Here is a 9,098-nt window from a genome sequence, read left to right as displayed (position 1 = left end):
TAATGTGGATGTTATGAATAATTATTAGTATTCTGAAAGCACTCCCATAGCATGCCCGTGCCACACTGTCCCTGGATCAATCAGTGATTTTATTTGCATTGAGTTCCTGCCATCTCCCATGACACAGTCTCATCCAGTAGTGCAATCCCCAAGAGTCAGAGCTGTAACCATTTAGCAGCTTCTGATTTCCCCTCTCAGACATTTCCTAGCTCCCAAGAAGAGTACAATGCATGTGCTGGATACTGTGAATAACGGAGGGACAGTTACAGGAGGAGCAAAATGTAATAGTGAAGTGTCTCCTCACACCTGTGCAAGTAAACATTTCTCTGTTTTCTTTCATGCAGACCTGCATTGAGCTGCGGTGCTGATGTTTCTCCTAGTAGTATGGCTTTGGGTATAAAAATATGCAAAAAAGTGACGTGAGGGATATTTGAACCAAGGTTTTAACCTTTAAAATATCAGGAATTGGAAAGGAGGCAGTTAAGAAGATGGAGAAGGATGTAGTGGGAAAACAAGTCATAAAGATTTGCCTTTCAGTTAAAAAAAAAACTTTCCCTGAAGAAGCTATTAGAAAAAAGCAACTTCTTATAATTCTGAAATTTTTTTCCTTTTTGGTGTTCTATCTCTATGCAGATGTCATCTCCTCTTCCATTCAGTAGACTAAAAAATAAAAAAAAAATGGATACTGGGTTCTTGGTGCTCTAAAACATTCTCTACTTTTTCTCCTTTTGTTTCAGGAAAAAGAGCCACCTCCTTTAAAAAAAAAAAATTGCACAACACCAGAAAGATAAGTTTTTCTACAAGATAAGCACGGAAAGTGGATTTTCCCCATAAAATCGTACACCTTTCTGGAGAGAGGAATTTAGAAAATTCACCTGGTTCATTCTCTGGCCCCTGGGTAAATTGAAGGAGTTGTTCCTTGACCAGCTGGGGTGGTTTTGATGTTGTTACTATTGGTTTTTTAATCACATGCCAGGAACGGGGGAATTGGCCCCACTTCCTTATACCCACGACCCTTCGAAGGCATATACCAGCCACATACCTCCTGGTAGCTTTAGTGGTCCTTGGGGACCTGGCACTCCAATGCCCACCCAGCCGTCGCCCACCAGGCAGCCAGAGCTCGCTGGTAAGCACCAGGCATGAGGCTCCGGGCTGGCTTCCTCCCTCTCTTGTACCCTTTCCTACCTTGGAAAAGCGCAGTCCACGCCCGCGACGCTGCCTGGTCTCTGGCAGCAATGCCACCTGACTCACTCCTGCTTGCTCTCTGGGGTAGCCAAATGCTAGGTCGCTAGAACTTCTCCTTCTCTCTCTCTCTCTCTCTCTCTCTCTCTCTCTCTCTCTCTCTCTCTCACACACACACACACACACACACAAACACACACACACACACACACACAAACACACACACACACACACCCCTTCGCTGCTGTCAGAGGATTAATCTGGAAAGGCGATCGAAGTACCAGATCCCGCTCACAGTTGAGTAAGATATATGCAGACAGCCTCTCAGCTCCAACTGTGACTTTGCCAGGCTCCTGCCCCTACTTCCCCTAGTCTGCCTTAAGTATCCTTTGTATGAGAAAATGGTGCTATAGGATGCTTGTTCTCTAGCTGGAGTCAGGGCAGCCCGCGGGATCACAAGAAAAACACACAAGAAAAATCAAACTTCTCTGAGAAAATGTGAATGAGTGAAACTTAAAGGGAAGCCTAAGAGAACAGCGAGCAGAGGACCGAGGAGAACACTGCATGCCCTGAGTTTTGCTCAGGAAAGCTAGCAGCCCGAAAGCGGCGCGTTTTCCCCAGCAGCGGGTCCCGCACGGGAGAGTGCCGCCAGCACGCATTCGGCCTCCTTCTCCAGGAGGCGAGCAGTAACTTCCTAAGCTTACCTCCATCTCTCCCCCGCCCTTCTTTCTGGTTTTCCGTCAGCGGGGAGGGGCCGCCCCCGGATGGATGGGGGATGTGAGGTGCAGGGAGTGGGGACCAGAGGGGGGTACTCAGCAGTTGGTGCTGCGCCATCCCTTCCCAGCAGGCGGCCCGGACACTGGTTCACTTCTCTCCCCACGCCTTCCCCTGGTTCACCCCCCTTCCTTCCCCTTTCTCCCCCTCTGTTAAGTCCCTCCCCCTCGCCATTCAAAAGGGCTGGCTCGGCACTGGCTCCTTGCAGTCGGCGAACTGTCGGGGCGGGAGGAGCCGTGAGCAGGAGCTGCACTCAGCTGCCCGCGCGGCAAAGCGGAAGGCAAGCCAAACAGAGTGCGCAGAGTGGCAGAGCCAGCGGCGATACAGGCAGTACAGGCAGCCCGGGCTGCCTGAATAGCCTCAGAAGCAACCTCAGCGACTCCGGCTGCTCTGCGGACTGCGAGCTGTGGCGGTAAAGCCCGCTACAGCAGTCGCAGTCTCCGTGGAGCGGGCGGAAGCCTTTTTTTCTCCTTTTCGTTTTACCTCTTCATTCTACTCTAAAGGCATCGTTAATAGGTAAGTAACCGGACTGGGTATCTGTACAGGGTGCTGCCAGGGAGGCGTGAGTTCCACACTTAGTGCGCGGACACTGCCCGCTGCCTGCCCCTGAGGTCTGAACTATGACAACCGGGTGGTTTTAAAGACGCTTCTGCTATTCTCCCTTCCCCCTTCTCTTCCCAGTAGGTAAGAGAAAGAGCAAACCCCGGAGGAGAGCGCAGGGAGAATATCTTTTTGGCACTGCCACCGCTGCGCTTGGTTACTTTGGGAAAACTCTCACTTTTGTCAGAAATGTGTCGGCGCATGAATTTCCCCGACATTGGCTGTGCAAAAAGGTCTCTCCCTTTAATGGGTGCAGCCAGCTTCAGTGAGGCTGAGGGAAACTCTAAGATTGGGGCGGGTGTTGACAAAAGAGCACGTTCCGGACCCCCGAGTCGCCCGGCAGAGCGATCGGAGCTGAGGGGCGATGCCTCTAGCCGAGAAACTGTCCCCGGTCTCGCTGCGCTCCTCTGGGGGCTCGGGTTTGGATCCCTGCCAGGCTGGCTCCAACCCTTCAGGGTACGACCCTTGGCGCAGAGCGGAGAGCCAGGAGAGCCAGGAGCGCACAGGGTTCCCGGTGCTGTTTCTCTTGGCGCTCGCCTCCCCGCCCTTCCTTCCCGCCCTATTTATGGGGCTATACTCAGCCAGCACCTGCTGGATGTAGAGATGGTAGGTGTGAGAAATACTGCCTATTTTTTTTAAACCAACTTATAATCTAGCCGGAAAACGGCATCGTTTTCTCATTTTTAAAACAATGACTTTTCTAAGAGTATTGCCAGACATAAAAGGGTTCCCCTTTCTCTAAAGAAATGACTTGTTATCCCTTGGCCAAACAAATAAATCAATAAACCGCCCACTTATCCCATAAATAGATGGTGTTTTCTGAGAGAGAACCGAGAAACAGTTCACGTCCTCACAAAGGAATTCTTTTTCTTAAAGCGCGTAGTGATAAAACGGCTTTTTTTCCCCCCGAGAAAAGTAATGTACCTTTTAAAAGAGATTCATCGGAAAATGTGACTTTTTAAAAGCGAGCAGCCGCAAACGGGTGCATTTTTTAGACTTTAGAAGAGCGGAGCGGCAGTCCGCCCGGGTTGCAGCTGGGACTTGCATCTGAGCGCTTAGTCGCAAAGGGACTGAGGGGTAGGAGGAGAGGTCACTTTCTCAGAGTGTATAGCCAGAGCCGCTTCCTTGCCTCTCCCAAGGAAAGACTTTTAGAGCTTAACCGAAGATGGGCCCTTTTGCTTCAGAATGATTTATTCCGCGTTCCTCTGCTTCACCCGCCTGCGGCTTAGGGTGTGGGGCGCTAGGCTGCTCATGTGAAGTGCTTATGGGTGAGCCCTAGCCTCTCCGATGCAAAATGGGGGCTGGGGGCTGGGAATTGTTATTTGCGCCACTGCGGCACACACCCACAAAGCAGAAACCGTGGGGAAGAGGGGCTAGGACAAAAGAAAAAGAAAGCTCAACAACAAACAAAATAAAAAATTTTAAAGTGTCCTTTTCTTGTGTGGAAACATTACAAAATGGGATTTAAATCCAGCCTAGGATCTGTTTGTACGAAGAAAAGTGTGTGGAAGAAACTGGTTGAAAATCCGGGTAGAAGGGGGAGGGGGGCAGCAAAGATGGGGAGGAGGCGATGGTGTCATAGCAGTCGCCTGTGCGCTCTTAGCGCTGCAACCAGGAAACAACCTGAGGAGCATGCGGAGAATTCCGAACGCTGAGCACAACACCTGAGAACATAGCGGTGCTTTGTGACTTAAAGCAACCGTCTTCTTAGACCCGCTAAAAAGTAAAACAGGTGTGACTCAAAATAGAAAAGGAAACGGTACTTGCGGGCACCAGCGCAACTTGGTAAAGATTGACGGAATTCCACTTTTAATCTTGTTTGAAACAAACTCTCGCAATCCCGGCAGGAAATTCCAGCGCCAGGGCTGGCCTTTCCTCTGTGGGTCTGTGTGTGTGTGTATGCGTGTGTGTGTGTGTGTGTCGCGGCGGGGATGGGATGGGGGTGGGGAAGCAATTGGAAGCAAGTCGAAGTAATAGTGTATGTACACGTTTCCCCCTTTCTTGCCTTTGTCTGGTTCATCATAGAGCGCGGACGGTGTGCGGGCGGTTTTGACGAAAGAACCGAGAGATGGATGCGCTAAGGTCTAAAGATACCTTTCCCCCTCGACTAAATTAAGAATTGCGCGTGCAGTTCCCAAAAGCTGAGTCCCGCTGCAGCTGCCAGGGCGCCACGCTCGCCAAGCGGCGAGGGAGCGCCTTTGCCTACCAGGCCCGAGAACCCTGTTCTTCAGTCGCCTTGGCAGGGGCAGCCCCTCCTCTGGCAATGATGTCAGCTGCAGAGAGGCTTGGCCCGGCCGATAGGAAGCCGAGCTGCGAGTCCGACCCGCAAGCGCGAGCAGCCCTGCCCCGCGCTCTCCCTGCGCGCAGCCGCCCTCGTGTCCCTTTGGCCCTTCCTGGGTCCCGGCTCGCAGCCCCCCTCTTCCAGTCCCTCGCTCCTCAGAGGCGCGCTAAGGCGCCGGAGGCGGGGGTGGCCACTGCTGGCGGCCCGCCGCCGGATTTAAACCCGGAGTTCAAACCCGGATTTGGGGTCTTCCCTCCTCCATTTCCTCCTTTCCTCCGCGCCCCAGCTCTCTCCCTTTTTCAGCTTGCACCTTAACTATTCACAGTGAATTTACTTATTTAGCAACATTTTAGAGGGCAAGTGTTCCAGATGCAATAATAGTAGTAACCGGTGTTAAATTTCTGCTGTTTTCTCTCCCCTCGGGTGATAAAAAAGAAGGCTGGGAAGACCGGCCTCTTTAAAAAGCCCGTGGCTGCTGCTTCGCCTGTCACAGAGCAAGCTCTCTAGAAGGCGGGGAGGGTCATCTTTCCCACAAAATTGTGCGGTGGGGGAGGGTTTGTAACCTTAGGCGAAAGCGCTGGCTGGGGAGTCCCCTTCACAGAAAGAAGAAACTGCAAATTGGAAGTTGCGGAAAGGCTGTATCCACTACTGCCATGGGGGAAAGACCACCATGCTCTTTATTTAGAGACACGCGCTCCAAATTGGGATGATGCAGGAATAGGTTTCTTTAAGACGGAAGCCCGCTGCGGCTTCCCTTCTGAGCTTGCTCTTCTAGTCTTAAGGAGCAAGCCCCTGCTTTGCCAAATTTGAGGCTAATCTGTTTTCCTGATTGCGGACAATTCCTTCTTTAGCTTTGGTAGAAGGGCCGCAGCATGCAGTTGGGGAAGGTTGCACAGGGCAAGAGGGAGGGGCAGAGGCAGGGCGTGTAGAGGCAACTGGCGCCTGGAGCAGAATTACCTTCCAAAGGAAAAAAAAAAAAAAAACCTTCAAGCGGTTTCGCAACAAACTGCTTACCTACTGTGTTTTGGTTTGGACGCAGATGAGAGATGTGGGGAAAGGGAGCAGAAGCAAAGAATTACTCTGTTTTGTAAAAGTAGGATTTTTCCTCCTTCCTTTTCTTCTTCCCTTTGATGAAAAGCTTCCCTTTCATGACGTATAGCTGGCAGTAAACTTAAAGTTGCTGTGCGTCTGAAATACAGGAATGGGAAAGAAACTCCGACCAAGCATAAAACACACTCATTTTCTAGAGTTCAATCATTTACTAAGGGTTGAAATAAACTATGCACCCCCACTCCCTGCCCCTTCCCCTGACTCCCTGGCCTTTTAGTCACCGGAATGGATTCTGAAGGACGCCCAGGTAATGCTGGATTTCAGCAGCGGAAAGCCCTGGCAAAAGGGATTGCAGGTTTCACGTTCTTCCTTCTCTTGGTGTTCAAAACTTTATATTTTTTGCAAGATAGAAATTCTTGATAGAGAGCTTCCAGACTGCTGGTGGCAGGGAAGAAATCTGGTTAAAAGATTCAGAAAGCAGAAAATTCTTTTTCTCTGCGCAAGCAGTCCACAACAGCCTTTAGCTGGGATTTATAAGATTCTTGGTGGAGAAAGGGGAGGCACATCGACAAGGAGAGTTTATATAAGCCACTGGCTTTGAGCTACATTGAAAAAATATGTATGGCAGCCACGTTTTCTTAGTGTGAAAGAATTATACAGGGAATGAAATTTTGAAAGCTAATTCTCTCCAAGAATCTTGCTTCACATTTTAAAGGAGGTGTCATCCCTGTATTTATTCACTGAAGAATCCACAAACTTTAATTAGTCACCTACTGTGCCAGACAATGTGCTAGGTTCTAGGAATACAAAAGAGAGTATGACAAACATGGCATGGGCCTCTTTGAGCCATGACACTCTTATGGATCTAGGATACAATGTGATAAATGCTGTAATTGAGCATAATGGAGGGAGGAATTCATTTTTGTTAAGAGGTCGAGAAGAGGTTCATAAAGGAGGGAGAGGTCTGTGGTTTTAAAAATAGTCATTCCTGGTCAGTGGCTAGCCAAGAAATATATCTGGAAGGTCATTCCCCACACAGAATAAGTAAGGGAGGGCATGAGGGCTTGATGTCTTGTTACAAAGTTTAGAGGTATATGTGTGTTTTGTAGACCTAAAACACCTTTGACGATTTTTTCCAGCAAATTTGTTAAAGTAACAACAACAAAATAGCCTGAGAAAATTGGGCAATAGATAGCACACAGTAGAGATATTATTGTTGTTTGCATTTAAATGAAGAATTGAATACATTGATGTATTACAGTAGAGAGTGGAGGCAAATATGTTAAGAAGATAATGTAACATTCAGAAAAGGGGACAAATGAATGAATAGGACCTAAAGCTAATCAGTATAACTAAGAAAGAAAGGAAGGCTACTTTGGGGAAGAACATTTCTCTTTAGGCATCATCATCTATCCACTTAGATCTTTTTACCATCTCACTTTCCCCATCCAGCCTTCGAAAAATTCTCCATCTTCCATCTATGGAGTAAACTCTCTTTATCCAGGGGAGACCCCCACTCCTTCAGCAACTTGCAAGCACATTCGTCTTCACCTCACCCCATTTTCTACACACATCCCTGCATCATCTCTGAACCCTACATCATGTAACAGTTTACCTACTCAGCCTTCTTTCTACAACCAGTTAGAGCCTCTTAATCTCATCTTTTTCCTCCCTTTAGGCACTAACAAATAGCTCTATCTCGCTTCTTTTTCCTCCTCTAAGTCAGCTATCCCCCGCCTCTTTCCCCTGCATTAATTATCCTGCTAATTTGTCCACTCATTTCCCCCTTTTACATCCTCCTCCCTATTAGCCACCTTGGATTGTCCTATCTTTCATTGACCTCAAAGAAGCTAAGGGGAAAGAAAAGCCAGCCACTCTACTTTAAACTTGCTTAGACTTGCCAAATTTTCTTCATCAAGGTTTCTTCCTTTCTGTGTCTTTTGCTGCTTTATTTCACACAAGGCTTTTAGTGGAATTCCTTCAATTTGTTATATATTTGTGTTATGCCTGCAAATGTCTGGTTTCCTTTGGTTGTGGCTAGGGATTCAAATATTGTACTTTGGGGAGTATTTCCAACCTTTCTGAATTTTTCACTGACACACTCCTGACACTGTTTCTCTGCATCCCATCCTTTCTGCTATATTCTCTTCCCCTGGGTCATTCCTTTTATATTTTTGGTGAAATTTTCTTATTTTATTCCCTTCTCCCTTCTTTATTTTATTTTATTTTATTTTATTTATTTTTTTTTGCTTTGTGGGATTGGTATAGTGGCTCAAGTTTAAATATTTTGAGAAGGCAGCCCCCTCAGCAGACCCCCTCTGCCCACACACAGGATTTTAAGGCCTGTGTCAACGTGCGTTCATGTCAACATACAGTTACCAATGTTCAAAGGCAAAGGAGCCCTTGTTTGTTTTATTTTAACTGCATTCTTCGAAAATTACTTTTGTGTATGTATAGTAAAGGTGCAATTCTCATATCGTCCTTCTCTCTCTACATTCAGTGGAATTGATTCAACGTCGTTGGGAATTGGGAAGGGAAGAAAGAGTATGCTGTAAAAATACATTTTTCATCAAAGACATATATACATTTTACCTTTGGGAAAAATAAAATATTTTGGAACATTTAATTGGATTGACTTTATATTACAACATTCCAAATTACATGTCATTGTCTGAGCAGAGTTCTGTTATTTGACGACTTTATTGATCATTCAGTATCCAGAATGAAGAAAACTAGGTAAGATGTCTTGATGTTCCAAGCTGGCTTGCAATGTTCAAATTAATCATATTTGAAATGGTGTTATTTTTCAATAGAAGTTCTTCACGAAGGCATCGTCTCTAAAATGTGGTCATCTTTTGTTAGGAGAAAACATCAAATGACCTATGTGCCATGGTCCCTCAAGATTTATTCTCTGTGCAAGGTTCATTGTAAAATAAAGGTTTATCAGATAGAGAAAGCTATTTTAGATTGAAAGTGTCTTTTGATATTCAGTTACATCTGGGGAAAGACTGCATTCTCATTATCAAACAGGACCAAAACATGGGAAAAAGAGTATTTTTCAATTACTGTTGGAATTTGAGGAGTGGCTTGCCAGAAATTATAAATGTACCTATTATCTTTTTGCAATCTAAAAATCCTCAACTGTTCAAGGATTTAAACTGCCCTTTTAATTGTCTCTAATGTGTTAAGCATTGGATCAATATAATACATA

General features: G+C 46.8%; 1 protein-coding gene across 3 annotated transcripts in view; it reads left to right on the top strand.

The window, feature by feature from the left end:
- The first annotated feature begins 2,046 nt into the window (after positions 1-2,046).
- The window catches only part of PCDH11X (protocadherin 11 X-linked), a 793,677-nt gene continuing 786,625 nt past the window's right edge, over positions 2,047-9,098 (top strand). For 2 of the 3 annotated variants that reach the window (XM_025372080.1, XM_025372081.1), the window contains exon 1: positions 2,047-2,472. The gene's annotated coding sequence lies outside the window, so the exon portion shown is untranslated. The remainder of the gene's footprint in view (positions 2,473-9,098) is intronic. The other variant, XM_025372082.1, reaches the window with a different exon arrangement.

The sequence above is a fragment of the Theropithecus gelada genome, chromosome X (assembly GCF_003255815.1).
Source record: "Theropithecus gelada isolate Dixy chromosome X, Tgel_1.0, whole genome shotgun sequence".
Lineage (NCBI taxonomy): Eukaryota > Metazoa > Chordata > Mammalia > Primates > Cercopithecidae > Theropithecus > Theropithecus gelada.
The sequence above is the reverse complement of the archived record's forward strand: the minus strand, read 5'-3'. Positions and strand labels throughout refer to the sequence as shown.